Here is a 21,310-nt window from a genome sequence, read left to right on the forward strand (position 1 = left end):
GTTTTCCTTGGAGCGTCGGAGGCTGAGGGGTGACCTTATAGAGGTTTATAAAATCAGGTGGGCCATGGATAGGATAAATAGACAGGTCTCTTCACTGGGGTGGTGGAGCCCAGAACTAGAGGGCATAGGTTTAGGGTAAGAGAGGAAAGATAGAGACCTAAGGGGCAACTTTTTCACGCAGACATGTATGGAATGAGCTGCCAGAGCAAATGGTAGAGGTTAGTACAACTGCAACATTTAAGAGGCATCTGGATGTGTATATGAATAGGAAGGATTTGGAGGGAGATGGGCCGGTGCTGGCAGGTGGGTCTGGATGGTGTTGGGATGTCTGGTCAGCATGGACAGGTTGGATGAAGGGTCTGTTTCTGTGCTGTACGTCACTATGATTCTATGACTGTAAGTGACCAAACCAGACTGTGGCCATTTTTAATGATTTTTTTCCATAATCTCCATAAACCTGAATAAACCGGGTCACCTGACCTGAGGGGAACCACCTGTTTTACCAGGAATGTTGTGGGGGGTCCATCTGTAACAGAGATATCCCTCTGACCATGGGATTTTGGATGGAGCCAGGGCCATATCCATGGGGTGGACAATCATTCTGTCCTGTCCCAGACCCTCCTTTCTCAACCCTCCAGAGGAATTTCAGGACACAAGTGATGGGAAATGTCTCACAAGGCCCAGCGATCCTCATTTGTACAGCATCATAACATTCCACACCCTCACCATGATCACAGCTTCTGATGGACATTAAAGAGACAAGGAGATCAGCTCCGAATCCTCAAACCTGCCCAGACGGGGCTCCATTCACAGCCTGAGGACTATAGAATTTCGGGGTCATTCAGTTTAACTTGTTCATCAACACTGGAGATGATCCAGACTCTGCTGCACAATCCAGTCAGACCTGGCTGCTCACAGGGTCAGCTCGATGATAATGTGGAGGTTTATCTCACCTGGAAAGGTACATCCTGAAATGTAACTGTCAGAGGGCTGGTGAGATCATCAATCATTGAATCCCCCACTTGGATTGTAACATCGGGTGAGACAGGGTTCCTCTCCTGGCCCTGTAACAACACACAGAATGAATGATTGAAAATCTACTCACTGAGGATTTACAGAACACACAGAAACATTTCAATGATCTTCATTTCTGTGGTGAGGGTGAACAGAGGAGGCTTCCTCATTGTAACAAATGTTACCTTAGGGACTGTAATCCCAGAAGATCCCTTTGTTGTCAGAAATGTGTGAATGATAACTCCAGACCCTCCATGAAGCTTTCTGCCCGCCCTGCCCTAGACTGTGGGGAGGGGTCATTAACACATTAAAGTACATCAGTGATGTCCACCCCAATGGGAGTTCAGAGAGACAGAGCAACCCCTTACACAGGGACAGAAACAGAAATACAGAGACACTCAGTGTTGGGGAGTGAAGGGGTGTGGGCTACAAACCCTGTTCCTGATGATTCAGCCCAGTCACCCCCTGATTTTGAGGGCTGGATGCTCATTCCCACTGTTGATCTTTTTAAGCATCAAGACACCTCACAAAATCGAGAGCTTTCAATGCTGACTGATGCAACAGTACGACACATTCAGGACAATGTACAGGGAAACACCAGGGAACTGCTTTTGATTTGATTTTGGCTTCCTTGCCATGTGTACTCAAGTACAAACATACAGGAGTACAGAGAAAAATGTTTCATGTCTCCACATAAAATGCCATCTTCGGTACGAAAACCAAGGTACAAAAGCCTAAAAACCTGGTAGAAAGGAAGAAAAAAGTCAAGAGGTAAACATTGCAGTAATTATAATGTAGTGTAAAATAAAAGAAGTAAAGTTAAAAGTTACATGCTATGGACCTTCTTAGTTTTCAACAGAAAATAAAAAGATAAAACTGCAGGATCCAACAGTACAGTCTTTCTTCAGTGCTTCACCCATCACAGATCTCCATTTAATAGCACAAACAGGGAGGGATAGAGACCTTGTCCCATGGTCACAGCTCAAACAGGGAGGGACAGAGACCTTGTCCCATGGTCACAGCTCAAACTGGCAGGGACAGAGACCTTGTCCCATGGTCACAGCTCAAACAGGGAGGGACAGAGACCGTGTCCCATGGTCACAGCTCAAACAGGGAGGGACAGAGACCTTGTCCCATGGTCACAGCTCAAACTGGCAGGGACAGAGACCTTGTCCCATGGTCACAGCTCAAACAGGGAGGGACAGAGACCTTGTCCCATTGTCACAGCTCAAACAGGGAGAGACAGAGACCTTGTCCCATGGTCACAGCTCAAACAGGGAGGGACAGGGACCTTGTCCCATGGTCACAGCTCAAACAGGGAGGGACAGAGACCTTGTCCCATGGTCACAGCTCAAACAGGGAGGGACAGAGACCTTGTCCCATTGTCACAGCTCAAACAGGGAGAGACAGAGACCTTGTCCCATGGTCTCAGCTCAAACAAGGAGGGACAGGGACCTTGTCCCATGGTCACAGCTCAAACAGGGAGGGACAGAGACCTTGTCCCATGGTCACAGCTCAAACAGGGAGGGACAGAGACCTTGTCCCATGGTCACAGCTCAAACAAGGAGGGACAGAGACCTTGTCCCAAGGTCACAGCTCAAACAGGGAGGGACAGAGACCTTGTCCCATGGTCACAGCTCAAACATGGAGGGACAGAGACCTTGTCCCATGGTCTCAGCTCAAACAAGGAGGGACAGGGACCTTGTCCCATGGTCACAGCTCAAACAGGGAGGGACAGAGACCTTGTCCCATGGTCACAGCTCAAACAGGGAGGGACAGAGACCTTGTCCCATGGTCACAGCTCAAACAAGGAGGGACAGAGACCTTGTCCCAAGGTCACAGCTCAAACAGGGAGGGACAGGGACCTTGTCCCATGGTCACAGCTCAAACAAGGGAGACAGAGGACAAAGACAAAAAAGAGGCAGATGCTTGGTTAGCCACTGACCTTAAAACATTACAATGAGAAAACAGCCTCTAATGGAGCCTCTGAGAATCAGTTTGACATGTGTTGGCTCAGAACAATCTCCTGAAGATCTCTGTCCACATTCAAGGAGCTTAATGAAACCACATGTGGGCGGCACGGTGGCACAGTGGGCGGCACGGTGGCACAGTGGTTAGCACTGTTGCCTTACAGCACCAGAGACCCGGGTTCAATTCCCGCCTCAGGCGACTGACTGTGTGGAGTTTGCACGTTCTCCCCGTGTCTGCATGGGTTTCCTCCGGGTGCTCCGGTTTTCTTCCACAGTCCAAAGATGTGCAGGTCAGGTGAATTGGCCATGCTAAATTGCCCATAGTGTTAGGTAAGGGGTAGATATAGATGTAGGGGTATGGGTGGGTTACGCTTCGGCGGGGCGGTGTGGACTTGTTGGGCCAAAGGGCCTGTTTCCACACTGTAAGTAATCTAATCTAATCTAATCACATTGCAGACTTTCCTGGAAAGTACAGATTTGGGGACAGAAGAAGGCCATTCACCCATCATGTCTCCCCTGGGTCTTCAAATTAGCATCATTCCCTGGTGCTAATCCCTTGTTTATCCTCCATATCCTTGTACATTATTTCTGCCCAAATACTGACCCACCATCCTCTTGAATGTCTCAGTTGAACCTGGCTCCACCACACCTCCTCGGTAACACATTCTAGACCCAAACTATTTGCTGAGTGAATGTTTTTGTCTCATATCACATTTGTACCTTTTGTAAATCACTTCAAATCAATGCCTTTACATTTTTTCTTCCTTCTGCAAGCAGGAATAGTTTCTCCTGGTCTACTCGAGCTCATGGTTTTGAAAACATCAATCAGATCTCCTTTTCACCTTCCTTTCTCCAAAGACAACAGTCACAACTTCTTCAATCCAATCTTATAACCAAAGTTCCTCATCTCTGGATCACTCTTGTAAATCACTTCTGCACTCTCTCCACTGCATTCATGTCCTTCCTACAATGTGCCACCCAGAACTGTACTCACTAAAGTGAAAGTATAAATACTGTCAATAGTGTACAGTCAGTCGGGATAAAGATGAGGGATGATGCAGAGCAAAGGTAAACTCGGTCCTTATTTTAAGAACAGCTGCTGAGCATGTGTGAAAGGATCCATCTCACAGTAACATCAGGTCAGATGGAATCAAAGTCTGAGTCTGTCCCAACATGTGCCCAAGATAAGATATGAACCATTGTCATTGCTCAAGGATTCACTCATCTCCTTATCTTTCTGTCATCAGCTGGGTCACCTCTTCAAACACTCAAACACCATCTACGCTCCCAGTCACTCTGTTAACTCACATTATCTTCAATAAATGATTTGGATGTGAGCTTAGGAGTTATAGTTCGTATGTTTGCAGATGACACCAACATTGTAGATGTAGTGGACAGAGAAGAGGGTTACCTTTGATTACAACAGGATCTTGATCAGATGAGCCACTGGGCTGAGGAGAGGCAAATGGAGTTTAACTTAGATAAATGTGACGTGTTGTATTTTGGGAAAGTAAATCAGGGCAGGACTTATACACCTAATGTCGAGAATGTGTTGCTGGGAAAGCACAACAGGTCAGGAAACATCCGAGGATCAGGAGAATCGATGTTTCAGGCGTAAACCATTCATCAGGAATGAGGCTTGTGGGCTGGGGCTGAGACATAAATGGGAGGGGTGGGGTTGGGGGAAGGTAGCTGAAAAATCGATAGGTGGATGAAAGTGAGGGAGAAGGTGATAGGTCGGGGGGGGGAAGTGATGGACAGGTCAGGAGGGAGGTGCCAAGTTGGAGACTTGAGACTGGGATAATGTTGGGGGAGTGGAAATGAGGAAGCTGTTGAATTCCACATTTATCTTGTGTGGTTGTAGGGTCCCAAGGCAGAATATGAGGCATTCTTCCTCGAGGCATCGGGTGGTAATGGTTTCGTCGTGGAGGAGGCCCAGGACCTGCATGTCCTTGATGGAGTGGGAGGGGGAGTTGAAGTGTTCAGCCATGGGGCAGTGGGGTTGGTGGGTGCAGATGTCTGCGAGATCTTCTCTGAAATGATCTGCAAGAAGGTGTCCTGTCTCCCCGAAGTAAAGGAAACCACACTGGCTGCAATGGATGCCGGGGCTAACATTGGTAGAGGAACAGGTAAATTTCTGATGGATGAGGAAGGATCCTTTGGGGCCTTGGACAGAGGTGAGGGGAGTGGTGTGGGTGCAGGTTTTACACCTCCTGTGGTGGCAGGGAATGGTGCCAGGACTGGGGTGTGGGCTGGTGGGGGGGGGAGTGTGGACCTGATGAGGGAGTCGTGGAGGGAATGGTGTTTCTAGAATGCTGATAGGGGTAGGGAGGGAAATATATCTTTGGAGGTGGCGGAATTGGCAGAGGATGATGCAATGTACATGGAAGTTGGTGGGGTAGAAGGTGAGGACTGGGGGGTTCTGTCCTTGTACGTTGGGAGCGATCGTTCCAGAGGACCACCTCATATTCTGCCTTGGGACCCTGCAACCACATGGAATAACTGTGGATTTGAACAGCTTTCTCATTTACCCTCCACCCACATTATCCCAGTCCCAAACCTCCAACTCGGCACTCCCCTCTCAACCTGTCGATCAGTCCCCCCCGACCTATCACCTTCTCCCTCACCTTTATCCACCTATCGCTTTCAGTGACCTTCCCCTAACCCCACCCCCTCCCATTTATCTCTCAGCCCCAGCCCACAAGCCTCATTCACCTTTGGCCTGAGACGTCAATTTTCCTGCTCCTCAGATGCTGCCTATCCTGCTGTGCTTTTCCAACAACACACTCTCAACTCTGATCTCCAGTACCTGCAGTCCTCACTTTCTCCTTATCCACTTAATGGTAGAGTCCTAGGGAGTGTTGCTGAACTAAGAAACCTTGGAGTGCATGTTCATAGCTCCTTGAAACTTGAGTCACAGCTAGATAGGATAATGAAGAAGGGGTTTGGTATGGTTTCCTTTGTTGGTCAGAGTACTGAGTACAGGAGTTGGGAGGTCATGTTGCGGCTGTACAGATCATTAGTTAGGCCACTTTTGGAATATTGCATGCAATTCTGGTCTCCTTCCTACCGGAAGGATGTTGTGAAACTTGGAAGTGTTCAGAAAAGATTTATAAGGAGATTGCCAGGATTTGAAGATTTAAGCTATAAGGAGAGGCTGAATAGGCTGGGGCTGTTTTCCCTGGAGCGTTGGAGGCTGAGGGGTGATCTTATCGAGGTTTATAAAATTATAAGGGGCATGGCTAGGATAAATAAACCAGGTTTTTTCCCTGGGTAGGGGAGTCCAGAACGAGAGGGCATAGGTTTAGACTGAGAGGGGGAGAAATATAAAAGAGACCTCAGGGGCAACGTTTTCACACAAAGAGTGGTCCGTGTTTGGAACGAGCTGCCAGAGGAAGTGATAGAGGCTTGTATGATTTCAACATTTAAAAGGCAATTGGATGGGTGTATGAATAGGAAGGGTTTGGAGGGATATGGACCAGGTGCTGGCAGGTGGGACTAGATTGTGTTGGGATATCTGGTAGACATGGTCGATTTGGACTGAAGGGTCTGTTTCTGTGCTGTAGATCCCAATGACTCTATGACTCTAAGTATTTCTGACAATCTTCAAAGAACTGTTCATTCAGCGAAACAATGTACTTGAACCTTGCCCCATCATGCATCCATCTGGAAGAAAACACGCCTGCTGACACTCCCATTGCATTTACAATAGCTTTACTTGCTAACAATATACAAGGTGATAAGGAACCAGCGACAGAGAACTGCAACTGTAGAGGAAAACTCAGACTGAAACTCCTGAATCCAGAATGAAACCACAGGATAAGGCCATTCATTCCAACAAATCTGTCACTGATGGTTTAAAGAGCATGCCCTCCTTTGCTCTGTCCTCATAGAGTCAAACAGCACAGACTCAGCTTCTGGCAATCTTTTCTCCTTCAATTATTTATTCAATGCCATTTTAAAATTTCGTGTTGAATATGTACCCACTACACTGTCAGTCACTGAATTTCACAGTCGAACTGGAGATCAAATAAAAATATTTCTCCTCATGTCACCTCTGACTTTTTTTTCCTAAATCTGTGCTCCCTGGTGAGCCACCCTTCGGCTATAGGAATCAGGCTTCATTTCTTTGCTCAATCAAAGCTCTTTATTGTATTAAATTCCTTTATCAGGTCTCCTCTTGGCTCTCCTTTCCACACTCCTCCGGGTTGCTCTTTCCTCACTCCATTTTGACCCTTCCCTGACTCCATGACTTTGATCTTCTGTTCTTTCCTGCCTCCAATCCCCCAGCTCCACTAATCCTCATTCTTCTTGATGTGGTGGGATGATCCAGGGGCTTGAGGACAAATTTTCACATTGTAGTTCTTCCTGAATTTGAAACTGAATTAATTTCCAGTGGGGCCTTGTGATCAGTGATGTTTAAAAAATCAACCGCTGCTAATAAATATTCTCCATCTAAAACCGTAAATAAATCAGGTAACTACTTCCCACCAGGATTTTCTTAATTCACGACTCATTTCTACTGCAATGATCTCAAATGTAAGGGAATGAATTTCCTCAAGTCTGAGATTCAAACATTACTGTGAAAGATCAGAAACTCTTTAAAATTCAGTCACTGTTTGGATGTGACAGTAGACACATCAAGGACAGTGCCATGTGAATGTTAACTCCCAAAGGGTCATTCTAAGATTTGGTTTTCTTGCAATGCCTAATCCCAGGCTGCCAGGCTCCCACATGGAGGCTGTGGACAAGGTTACAACTCATATTAAACTCAGACAATGACACTGAATTAAAATCAGCTTGTTCTTTTGAAAACTGCTGTTTTTGACCTAGAAACACAGGAAATAGGAACAGGAGTAGGCCATTCAGCCCATCGAGTAAGCCAAATATCACCAAATCCATCATTCTGCATTTAAACACAAATGGATTGAAATGAAAGTGTGTGGAATAAATTATTGAAAGCTTTAATCCAACGTCTTTGCTAAAAATAAATTTGAAGCAAATCTTTTCATCAATCTGCTTCAACTTTAACTGGTCTGTTGGCTGTACTAAAGGTTGTGGAGGCACATGAACATATGAATTAGGGACAGGGGTAGGTCATTCGGCCCCTGTTGCCGACTCTACTATTTGAAAACAAAATGGCTGACCTGTTTGTGGCCTCACCTCCTCACTCCCACCTCCCATCACTAACCTTTGTAAGTTAAGGACACACACAAACATTGGGCCCCTCGAGCCTGCATGATTAAGGCTGATCATCCAACTCAGTTCCCTAATGCCTTTCTCTCCCTGTACTGAAGAACAATGTCTCCCTCTTTCTTGAAAGTTATCAATGTGTTGGTCTCAATGCTTTCTTGTGGCAGAGAATGCCATAGGCCTCCCACTCTATGGGTGAAGAAATTTCTTCTCATCTCTGCCCTAAGAGGCCTAACCTGTTTCCTTCGATAGTGACGGCTGGTTCTGGATGCCCTGGTGGTGAGGAACATCTTTCCTGAAACACCCCCATCAACACCTGTTAGAAACTTAAAGGTTTCAAAGAGATTCCCCTTCATTGTTCTGAACTCCAGTTAATATAGTCCTGCCACAACCAGAGAAGCTGGGTTCCAAAACTTATAAAGAAATAATAGGAATCCTACAGAACCAATTTCACTGAAATCATTGGGAATTGCTGAAAGGTTCAGATTCCATAAAGATAACCAGCAAGATGGCGAATCTGTCTCCCAGTTTGTAGCAACTTCAAAGCCATTAGCAGAATGTTGTGAATTAGGAGACAACTTAAATGATGCAATCAGAGACAGACTGGTGTGTAGTTTAAGATTTGATACAATCCAGAAGTCATTACTGACAGAAAGGAACTGAGATTTAAAGAAAGCACTGGAAATAGCAGTTTCTATGGAACCAGCAGATAAGAAACCTCAACAGCTAAGCCTTTTTGAACATCCATTCACAGAATGAATATGTCACTGGCTCGGCCTGCATTTATTGCCCATCCCTAATTGCCCAGAGGATAGTTAAGAGTTAACCACATTGTTGTGGGTCTGGAGTCACATGTAGGCTAGACCAGGTGAGGATGACAGTTTCCTTCCCTAAAGCACGTTAGTGAACCAGATGGGTTTATCTCAAATATCTACAATGATTGCACAGTCATTGACTCTTAATCAAATTTAAATTCCACGAACTGCTATGGCAGGATTTGAATCCTGGCCCCCAAAAGTTTACTTGCAATGCTGGATTGATAGCCCAGCAATAATACCACTAGATCATTGCCACTCAAGCTGAAATATGAGAGCTTGTAAAATGGTGGTTGAGAACGTTCACAAAATGGTGGCTGAGAGACAATCACCAAAACAAACTCAAAACATTACCACCTTCAGAACTCAATCCCAAGGTCAACAATTTTAAACCATGAATATCTTTTTCCTTTTCGATTACCCACTCCCACATTTGCCATTGATGTGATAAAACAGGTCAGACAGCAGCATCTCGCTGGGATATAGAAACTAAACATTCAAACTGCAGCAAAAAAAGAAACATTTCATGGGTGCAGTTGATTGTATCAATGTGAATGTTCCCTTATAGGGTCAGGCTGAAATTTTGCCCTTACACATTGTCAAAGGAAATGTTCCAGCTTTATTGTGAAGAATGTAGTTGGAGAAAGTCAAACTCAACTGGACAGAAGTGAATCACTTAGAGTCACAGAGTCATGCAGATGTACAGCTCCGAAACAGACTCTTCAGAACAGCTCATCCAAGCCAACTAGATATCCCAACATAATCTAGTCCAACCTGCCAGTACCCAGCTCATATCCCTTTAAACCCTCCCTATTCATATATACCCATCCAGATACCTTTTAAATGCTGTAATTTTACCAGTCACCACCACTTCCTCTGGCAATTCAAATCATACATGCACCACCCTCTGGGTGAAAACGTTTCCCCTTAGGTCTCTTTCATATCTTTCTCCTCCCACCCTAAACCTATGCTGGACTCCCCCACCCAGGGAAAAGTCTTTGTTCATTTATCCTACCCATGTCCCCCATGATTTTATAAACCTCTATAAGGTCATCCCTCAGCCTCCAACACTCCAGGGAAAACAGCCCCAGCCTGTTCAGCCTCTCTCTATATCTCAAACCCTCCAACCCTGGCAACGTCCTTGTAAATCTTTTCTGAACTCTTTCAAGTTTCACAACATTCTTCCAATCGGAAGAAGACCAGAATTGCACACAATATTCCAAAAGTGGCCTAACCTATGTCCTGTACAGCCGCAACATGACCTCCCAACTCCTGTACTCAATACTCTGACCAATAAAGGAAAGTATACCAAATGCATTCTTCACTATCCTATCTACCTGCAACTCTACTTTCAAGGACCTATGAACCTGCACTCTAAGGTCTCTTTGTTCAGCAACACTCACTAGGACCTTACCATTAAGTGTATAAGTCCTGCTATGATTTGCTTTCCAACAATGCGAGCAGCAGCTAAGGTAAGACAGTTTGTTTTAAAATTACTTACCGGTAGTGAGCAGTGGTGTTTTTTTTCTCTCTTCACAGAAAGAGCAGGAGCAGCAGGGGGAAGTGACGAAGACCAGAGGGCCAGCCAAGACCCGGAAGCAGGTATAGCGTAAGCTTACCTGGGTAGGTTTTTTCCCTACAAAAGCACGCAGGAGAAGAATCTGAGGCACTACAGAGGTAGTGCCTCCCACCCGCCCTCCTCCTCTAACCTAATAATAAGACCTGTTGTGGGAAGGAGGTAAACATAGAAACATAGAAACATAGAAAAATATAGCGCAGTACAGGCCCTTCGGCCCTCAATGTTGCGCCGACCGAAGCCTACCTAACCTACACTAGCCCAATAACCTCCATATGCTTGTCCAATGCCCACTTAAATGACCATAAAGAGGGAGAGTCCACCACTGCTACTGGCAGGGCATTCCATGAACTCACAACCCGCTGAGTAAAAAATCTACCCCTAACATCTGTCCTATACCTACCACCCCTTAATTTAAAGCTGTGTCCCCTCGTAACAGCTGACTCCATACACGGAAAAAGGTTCTCACTGTCAACCCTATCTAAACCCCTAATCATCTTGTACACCTCTATCAAATCTCCCCTAAACCTTCTTTTCTCCAATGAGAACAGCCCCAAGTGCCTCAGCCTTTCCTCATACGATCTTCCTACCATACCAGGCAACATCCTGGTAAACCTCCTCTGCACTCGTTCCAATGCCTCCACATCCTTCCTATAATATGGCGACCAAAACTGCACACAATACTCCAGATGCGGCCGCACCAGAGTCCTATACAACTGCAACATGACCTCAGGACTCCGGAACTCAATTCCTCTACCAATAAAGCCTAGTACACCATATGCCTTCTTCACAGCACTATTTACCTGGGTGGCAACTTTCAAAGATCTGTGTCCATGGACACCAAGATCCCTCTGCTCATCCACACTACCAAGTAGTCTACCATTAGCCCAGTAATCCATCTTCTTGTTACTCCTACCAAAGTGAATGACTTCACACTTAGCAACATTGAATTCCATTTGCCACCTTACTGCCCAGCTATGCAACTTATCTATATCTCGCTGTAACCTGAAACATCCTTCTTCGCTGTCCACAATTCCACCGACTTTCGTGTCATCCGCAAACTTGCTCACCCAGCCTTCAAGCCCCTCCTCCAGGTCATTTATAAAAATGACAAACAGCAATGGTCCCAAAACAGACCCTTGTGGAACACCGCTAGTAACTGCGCTCCAAGATGAACCTATACCATCATCTACTACCCTCTGTCTCCTTCCAGCCAGCCAATTCCTAATCCAAACCTCTAATGCTCCCTCAATGCCATACCTCCGTAGTTTTTGCATTAGCCTGCCATGGGGTACCTTATCGAACGCCTTGCTAAAATCCATATACACCACATCTATTGCTTTACCCTCGTCCACTTCCTTGGTCACCTTCTCAAAGAATTCAATAAGGTTTGTGAGGCACGACCTGCCCTTCACAAAACCATGCTGACTATCCTTGATCACATTATTCCTATCCAGATGTTCATAAATCCTATCCCTTACAATTCTCTCTAAGACTTTGCCCACAACAGAAGTGAGACTCACTGGCCTATAGTTACTCGGGCTATCCCTGCTCCCCTTCTTGAACAAGGGGACCACATTCGCTATCCACCAGTCTTCTGGCACTATTCCCATAGACAACGACGACATAAAAATCAAGGCCAATGGCTCCGCTATCTCCTCCCGAGCTTCCCAGAGGATCCTAGGATAAATGCCATCAGGCATTTTTCCACGTGAGAACCTTTTTCCACGTATGGAGTCAGCTGTTACGAGGGGGCATAGCTTTAAATTAAGGGGTGGTAGGTAGAGGACAGATGTTAGGGGTAGGTTCTTGACTCAGCGAGTTGTGAGTTCATGGAATGCCCTGCCAGTAGCAGTGGTGGACTCTCCCTCTTTATGGGCATTTAAGTGGGCATTGGATAGGTATATGGAGGATAGTGGGTTAGTGTAGGTTAGGTGGGCTTGGATCGGCGCAACATCGAGGGCCAAAGGGCCTGTACTGCGCTGTATTCTTCTATGTTCTATGTTCTATAATGCTGCACCTCACGTTTATCTAAATTAACTCCATCTGCCACTCCTCAGCCGATTGGCCCATCTGATCAAGATCCCATTGTAATCTGAGGTGTAGTGACCACTGTCCGCTCCACCTCCAATGTTGGTGTTATCTGCAAACTTACTAACCACACTTTCAATGTTCAAATCATTTATACCAATGGCGAAAACTAATGGACACAGTACCGATCCTTATGGCACTCCACTGGTCACAGGCCTCCAGTCTGAAAAATAATCCACCACCGCCACCCTCTGCCTTTAACCTTCAAGCCAATTCTGTATCCAAATGGCTAGTTCTCCCCGTATTCCTGAGGTCTAACCTTACTAATCAGTCTCCCATGGGGAACCTTGTCGAACGCCTTACTGATGTCCAGATAGATGACATCCACCACTCTGCCCTCATCAATCCTCTTTGTTACTTCTTCAAAAACCTCAATCAAATTCATCTGACATGATTTTCCACACACAAAGCCATGTTGACTATCACGAATCAGTTCTTGCCTTTCCTAATACATGTAAATGACGTCCCTCAGGATTCCCTCCAACAACTTGCCCACCACTGACGTCAGGCTCACTGGTCTATAATTCCCTGGCTTGTCCTTACCACCCTTCTTAAACAGTGGCACCACGTTAGCCAACCTCCAGTTTTCTGCCACCTCACCTGTGACTATCGCTGATACAAATATCTCAGCACAGGTCCCAGCAATCACTTCTCTAGCTTCCCACAGAGTTCTGGGGTACACCTGATCAAGTCCTGGGGATTTATCCACTTTTATACATTTCAAGACATCCAGCAATTCCTTCTCTATAATATGGACATTTTTCAAGATGTCACCATCTATTTCTGCCAAGTCCTTATCCACAGTAAACACTGATGCAAAATACTCGTTTAGTATCTCCCGCGGCCCCTCACAAAGGCTGCCTTGCTGATCTTTGAGGGGCCCTATTCTCTCCCTAGTTACCCTTTTGTCCTTAATGTATCTGTAAAAACACTTTGGATTCTCCTTAACTCTATTTGCCAAAGCTATCTCATGTCCCTTTTTTGCCCTCCTGATTTCCCTCTTCAGTAAACTCCTACTGCCTTCATACTCTTCTAAGGATTCACTCGATCTATCCTGTCTATGCCTTATATATGCTTCCTTTTTTTTCTTAACCAAACCCTCAGTTTCTCCTGTACCTACCAGCCTTTCCTTTCACCCAAACAGGAATATCGTTTTCTCTCTGGAGTCTCATTTTCTCATTTCTGATGGCTTCCCAATTTCCAGCCATCCATTTACCTGCGAACATCTGGCCCCAATCAAATTTTGAAAATTCTTGCCAAATACCATCAAAACTAGCCTGCCTCTAATTTAGAACTTTCACTTTTAGATTAGACTCCTTTAGATGAGATTACGGATAGAGTGGAAAGAGACCCTTCAGCCCAACAAGTCCGCACTGACCCTCCAAACAGCAACCCACCCAGACTTATTCCCCTAGGTGTACCCCTTCACCTAACACTATGGACAATTTGGCATGGCCAATTCACCTAACCTGCACAGTTTTAGACTGTGGGAGTAAACCCACAGGGAGAATGTGCAAACTCCACACAGACAGTTGCCTGAGGCAGGAATTGAACCCAGGTCTCTGGCACTGTGAGACAGCAGTGCTAACCACTGTGCCACCGTGCTGCCCACAGTCTATCCTTTTCCATCACTATTTTAAAACTAATAGAATTATGGTCACTGGCCCCAAAGTGCTACCCCACTGACACCTCAGTCACCTGCCCTCCCTTATGTCCTAAGAGTAGGTCAAGTTTTAAACCGTCTCTCGTAGGTACAACCACATACTGAATCAGAAAATTATCTTGTACACACTTAACAAATTCCTCTCCATCTAAACCCTTAACACTGTGACAGTCCCAGTCTCCATTTGGAAAGTTAAAATCCCCTCCCATAACCACCCTATTATTCTTACAGATAATTGAAATCTCTTTAGAAATTTGTTTCTCAATTTCCTGCTGACTATTAGGGGGTCTATAATACAATCACAACAAGGTGATCACCCCTTTCTTATTTCTCAGTTCCACCCAAATAACTTCCCTGGATGTATTTCCAGGAATATCCTCCCTCAGTACAGCTGTAATGCTATCCCTTATCAAAAACACCCCTCCTCTCTTGCCTCACTTTCTGTCCTTCCTGTAGCATTTGTATCCTGGAACATTAAGCTGCCTTCCCTGTTAGGCCCCTTGCATTGAAATAAATGCAGTTACATTTATCAGTCCTACCTTGTTCTCTGCTTTGTTCCTGCCTGCCCTGACTGGTAGACTTGCTTCTTTTCTCAACTGTACCAGTCTCAAAATGATCTCTTTCCTCACTATCTTCCTGGGTCCCACCCCCCACCTTAATTGTTTAAATCCTCCCAAGCAGCTCTAGCAAATCTCCCTGCCAGTATATTAGTCCCCTTCCAATTTAGGTGCAGTCAATCCTTCTTCTACATGTCACCTCTACCCCAGAAGAGATTCCAATGATCCAAAAATGTGAATCCTTCTTCCATACACCAGCTCCTCAGCCATGCATTCAACTGCTCTATCCTCCTCTTCCTACCCTCACTAGCTCATATCACCGGGAGTAATCCAGATATTACTAGCCTCAAGGACCTCCTTTTTAAATTCCTGCCTAACTTTCTATAATATCCCTTCAGAATCTCATCCTTGTCGTTGGTTCCAATGTGTACAATGACCTCCTGCTTGCCCCTCTTCCCCTCTAGAACATTCTGTACTGTCTCGGAGACATCCTTGATCCTGGCACCATAGAGGCAACACACCATTCTGATTTTTCACTTCTGGCCACAGAAATATTTGCCTGTGCCTCTGACTAAAGCGTCTCCTAACACAATTGGTCGCTTGCAAACCGGTGTACCCCTAATTACATTAGAGCCTGTCTTGATACCAGAAACATGGCTGTTCGTGCTACATTCCCCTGAGAATCCATCATCCCCTACATTTCCCAAAACAGCATACCTGTTTGAAATGGGGATAGCCACAGAAAACTCCTGAACTATCTGCCTACCTCCCTTACCTTTCCAAGAGTTAACCCATTTATGTGATGCTATCTGCAACTTTTCTCCCTTCCTATAACTGCCATCTATCACATCCTTTTGCTCTTGTAATTTTCTCATTGCTCCAACTGTTGCTCCAACTGATCCATTTGATCTGATAGGATTTGCAACCAATGGCATTTACTGCAGATATACTCCTCAGTAACATGTAAACTCGCCCTAAACTCCTACATCCGACAAGAAGACCATATCACTCTACTAAAGGCCATTTTTGCTTCTTTCAATCTACGGACCCAGAAATAGCACCGTCTTCTTCCTCTACAAAACACTGCTCCAGGCTAACTTGACACTTATGATTTCAGAGACAGATCTCAATAAAACATAAATTCAATAAAGAACTCACTCTACTCACTATTGTAGATTGACAGCAAGGCTATACTTAAAACTATCCACTTATCTGTTTCTGTGCTGTGACCTCTCCCAAACAGGTTCCTTCAAGATCAGGTGTGAATTTCACTGTTAATTTTCCCAGACGCACTCCGATGTCCAGTGATACATGAATTCAAACAGCAAAGGCAGTAACTGTGCAGGTTCATTGCTGGGTCAGTTAGCAGTGTGGGTTTCTTTCTCTCTCTCTCTCTCTCTCTCTCTCTCACACACAGATCATGTGCTGCCTGTTGTCTGTTTTTCTCTCTTTTAAAAGTGCTATTGTTTTGACTTTATTTCTCCAAGGTTCCATTACAATGCAGCAGCATATAAACAGTAATTGCTGCTCCTGGAATTCAAGGGAATCACCTCCAACACCTAAAATACCTCAAAAAAGGAGCAGCCTGTTACAGCTGGAAATTTTTCCCGTCCTCCATCTTGGATTACCCAAAATCCTTGTTAGATTCTGAGACTGATCCTCACAAAATGTTTTCAATGGGATGTGGTCGATTGTCGAATGAGATGAGATTCAAACAGAATGTTACATTGATGGATCAGCCTCATACAATCAGAGCAAAGGTCGAGGCAGAATGAGAGAGACTGGTCAAGATGGGAGTCCTTGGACCCATCAATGTGAGTGATTGGGCCATGCCCATTGTGCCAGTGTGAAAGAAAGATGGATTGTACCCATCTGCGATTAATTTAAAGTCACTATTAACCCAGAACTGTGTGCTGTGCAGTAAAGTATACATTAATCAATGATCTATTTGCTGGAACAAACAAAACCAAAATTGCTGGAGAAACTCAGCAGAACTGGCAGCATCTGTGGACCAAAAACAGAGATAACCTTTCAAGTCCCTTGACCCTTCTCCAGAACTGATAGCAGGTGGGAAAGGGTGGTATTTATGCTGGGGACAGGGGTGGTGGAGGGATGGGGTGGGGAGGAGAGCTTGGAGTTAGTGGGTGGGTGGAGACAGGGCCGAGACAGAGAGAGAGGGAGAGAAAATGTCAGTCAACAACAGGACTGATTACAGTAAGCCAAGAATAAGAGAAGCCAGAGAGTTGACAATGGGGACTTTAGGTTGGTGAGAATGGGTTTGCTGTTTTCTTCTTCGTAGTGTGTTGAAAGCAACCCATTTAATGACAGGATCTGGGGTGTGTGGGGCTCAGTAACAGAAAGGGAAGGAGGTGTTCATGCTGTAAAATTATTAAACTGGAGACTGAGTCCTGAAGGCTGTAAGGTCCCCAAGCAGACGATGAGATGCTGTTCCTCCAGTTTGTGTTGAGCCTCAATGTAACAGGCCTGAGATAGGAATGTTAGGATGGGAATGCAGTGGTGTGTTGAAGTGGCAGGCAACTGGAAGCTCAGGGTCATTTTTACAGATAGCACATCGATGTTCCACAAAGTGGGAACCCAAAGGCTCTTTCAATTATCTTTGCCAAACAAGTTGAATACAAATAGTCCTGAGGTGGACATCTTCTACATTGAACCAATAGAGAACATACCAGAAATGACAGGACACATTAAGAAGTGCACCAGAAATGATCCACTGTTATCAAAAGTGACGGATGTGGTGTTTCGTGGTAAAGTCACACGAACAACACCAGAACTGAAGCCATATGTCACACAGAAGCTCCAACTATCCATACAAGCAGAATATCTTCTCTGGGGAATGTGGGTCACCATTCCACCACAGTTAGGGAACTGTGTGTTAAATCAACTACATGAAGGCCACTGTGGCATTGTCAGAACAAAGGAGACAACCAGAAACTAATTTTGGGACCAGGGCTCGACTCTGAAATTGAGGAGAAGGTGGGAATATGTGCTGCTTCTACAAGAGCCTCAACTGACCTCCATTAGTGCCTTACCCCCATGGGAATGGCTGGAAAGGTCATGGGAAAGAATCCATATCGACCACACCAGACCTTTCAAAGGTCATTTGATTTGCTGGAACCACCCATTACACAGGACATTGTTGATGGGAAACAGCAGAATCAGGGTTTCCAATGAGAGAACAAGGGCAAACACAGGGTTTTACAAAAAGCTCAACTCGTGTTGGTGAGGAATTATACCACTGGTGTGAAGTAGATATCGGCCATCATTATAGCACAGATTGGACCAGTTTCCTACACTGTACAGACGACAGATGATGTCATATGCAGATCAACACTTGGCAACCTGAACAAATGTGTCAGAGACAACATTGTTTGAAGATCCACAATAATTTTGCCAAATAAAGACCTGGATATCCCTGAGGACACAGCAGAAACTTGAATATCTGACGGTGACAATACCTCAGTGGAGAAGACCACAACATTGTGTAAAACCTCTGAACATTAATTCATCTCAGGAAAAGACAACATTTGATGATTCTCCTCAGTTACATTAACTACTCTCCAATCCATAGGAACTGTTCCAGAGTTGAGAGGATTATAGGAGATAACCTCGAGCACATCTGTATTTTCCAGGGCCACATTCGAAACCTCTCTGTGATGAAGGTTATCAGGCCCTGGGATTGATCTGCCTTTTCTCCGATCTGCTTCCCCAGTAACATTTCCCTAAGAAGACTTCTTCCTTTCAATTCCTGCTTTCCATTTGTCCTTGTGTCCCCCATCTTTTGGGAAGTTGTTTGTTTTCTTTCTTTGTGAAGATTGAACTAAAGTATGTCATTAATTGTTTCCTATTATACGTTCTCTTGTTCCTGACTGCAGGGGACCTATGTTCATGTTTATTAATCCTTTTTCTCTTAACGTACTCATCGAAGCTTCTACTATGAGCTTGTATGTTTACTTTAAGATTACTCACACACTCTGTTTTGCCCTTCTTAATCTATCTCTATTTCTCCTGTTGCAAGGGCCAAAGGTCTTTCCAATCCTCTGATCTTTGGTTTTCTGGCCAATTTTGGTGTGCCTTCCTCAGATTTAATACTACCCTAATTTCCCTTGTTAACCAGGGCGTTATTCAGTTCCTGTTTTAATTCCATTCCAGAAATCAATACATTTTGCTGTTTTTCTGTTTAAATGTTTGTCATTGCCCAACCACTACCATCCCTTTAAATAACAATCCCCAAATTATCATGGTCAGCTTGTATCTCACACCATCATAATTTCTTTTATGTAAATTCAGGGCCACAGTCTCAGAAACAACCATTGCCCTCTCCATCTTAATGAAGAATTTTACCCTTTTGTGGTCACTCTTTCTGAACGGCCTACATAAAACTAGAGTCACAGAGTCACAGAGATGAAGAGCACGGAAACAGACTATTCTGTCCAACCCATCCATGCCAACCAGATATCCCAACCCAAACCCTTCCTATTCATATACCCATCCAGATGCCTTTTAAATGTTGCAATTGTAACAGCCTTGACCACATCCTCTGGCAGCTCATTCCATACACATACCACCCTCTGCGTGAAAAGGTTGCCCCTTAGGTCTGTTTTATATCTTTCCCCTCTCACCCTAAACCTATGCCCTCTAGTTCTGGACTCCCCCCACCCCAGGGAAAATACTTTGTCCATTTATCCTATCCATGCCCCTCATGAGTTTGTAAACCTCTGTAAGGTCACCCCTCAGCCTCTGGCACTCCAGGGAAAACAGCCCCAACCTATTCAAACTTGCAACATCCTCGTAAATCTTTTCTGCACCATTTCAAGTTTCACAACATCTTTCCGATAGGAAGGAGACCAGAATTGCATGCAATATTCCAACAGTGGCTAAACCAATGTACTGTACAGCTGCAACATGACCTCCCAACTCCTGTACTCAATACGCTGACCAATAAAGGAAAGCATACCAAACACCTTCTTCACTATCCTATCTACCTGCAACTCCACTTTCAAGGAGCTATGAACCTGCACTCCAAGGTCTTTTTGTTCAGCAACACTCCCTAGGACCTTACCATTAAGTGTAAAGGTCCTGCTAAGATTTGTTTTCCCAAAATGCAGCACCTCACATTTATCTAAATTAAACTCCATTGCCACTTCTCAGCCCATTGGCCCATCTGATCAAGATCCCATTATAATCTGAAGAATTCCTGATGAAGGGCTCATGCCCGAAACATCGATTCTCCTGCTCCTTGGGTGCTGCCTGACCTGCTGCGCTTTTCCAGCAACACATTTTCAGTGCATTGTAATCTGAGGTAACCTTCTTCACTGTCCATGATTTCCCACGCACAAAGCCATGTTGACTACCCCTAATCAGTCTTTGCCTTGCCAAATACATGTACATCCTGTCCCACAGGATTCCCTCCAACAACTTGCCCACCATCGACATCAGGCTCACTGGTCTGTAGTCCCCAGGCTTGTCCTTACCACCTCTCTTAAACAGTGGCACCGCATTAATCAACCTCCAGTCTTCCAGCACCTCACCTGTGACTATTGATGATAAAAATATCTCAGCAAGAGGCCCAGCAATTTCTTCCCTAGCTTCCTAAAGAGTTCTAGGGTACAACTGTTCAGGTTCTGGGGATTTAGCCACTTTTATGCATTTCAAGATATCCAGCCCTTCCTCCTCGGTAATATGGACATTTTACAAAATGTCACCACCTATTTCCCTACGTTCTATAACTTCTATGTCCTTTTCCACAGTAAACACTGATGCAAAATACTTATTTAGTATCACCCCATCTCCTGCTGCTCCACATAAAGGCTACCTTGCCTTTTGAGGGTTTGAGGGTCCCTATTCTGTCCCTCGTTACCCTTTTGTCCTTAATGTATCTGTAAAAACCTTTTGGATCCTCCTTAATTTTATTTGCCAAAGCTATCTCATGTTCCCTTTTTGCGCTCCTGATTTCACTCTTCAGTTTATTCCTACTGCCTTTATACTCTTCTAAGGATTCAATCGATCTATCCTGTCTGTACCTGTCTGTCTTAACCAAACCCTCAATTTCTTTAGTCATCCAGCATTCCCTATGCTTTCCAGCCTTTCCTTTCACACTAACAGGAATATACAATCTCAGGGCTCTCATTACCGCATTTCTGAAGGCTTCCCATTTTCCAGCCACCACTTTACCTGCGAACATCTGTGCCCAATCAGTGTTCGAAAGTCCTTGCCTAATACCGTCAAAATTCACCTTCCTCCAACTTGGAACTTCAGCTTTTAGATCTGGTCTATCTCTTTCCATCAATCTTTTAAAACGAATAGAATTATGTTCGCTGGCCCCAAAGTGCTCCCCCACTGACACCTCAGTCACCTGCCCTGTCTTATTTCCTAAGAGTAGGTCAAGTTTTGCACCTTCTCCAGTAGGTACA

General features: G+C 44.9%; 1 long non-coding RNA gene across 1 annotated transcript in view; it reads right to left on the reverse strand.

Moving 5' to 3' along the window:
* Window positions 1-959: 959 nt before the first annotated feature.
* The window catches only part of LOC140496190 (uncharacterized), a 43,077-nt gene continuing 22,726 nt past the window's right edge, over window positions 960-21,310 (reverse strand). Inside the window, exon 3 of the long non-coding RNA XR_011964206.1 lies at window positions 960-1,064. This is a non-coding gene — a long non-coding RNA (uncharacterized lncRNA). The remainder of the gene's footprint in view (window positions 1,065-21,310) is intronic.

The sequence above is a fragment of the Chiloscyllium punctatum genome, chromosome 26 (genome assembly GCF_047496795.1).
Source record: "Chiloscyllium punctatum isolate Juve2018m chromosome 26, sChiPun1.3, whole genome shotgun sequence".
NCBI lineage: Eukaryota > Metazoa > Chordata > Chondrichthyes > Orectolobiformes > Hemiscylliidae > Chiloscyllium > Chiloscyllium punctatum.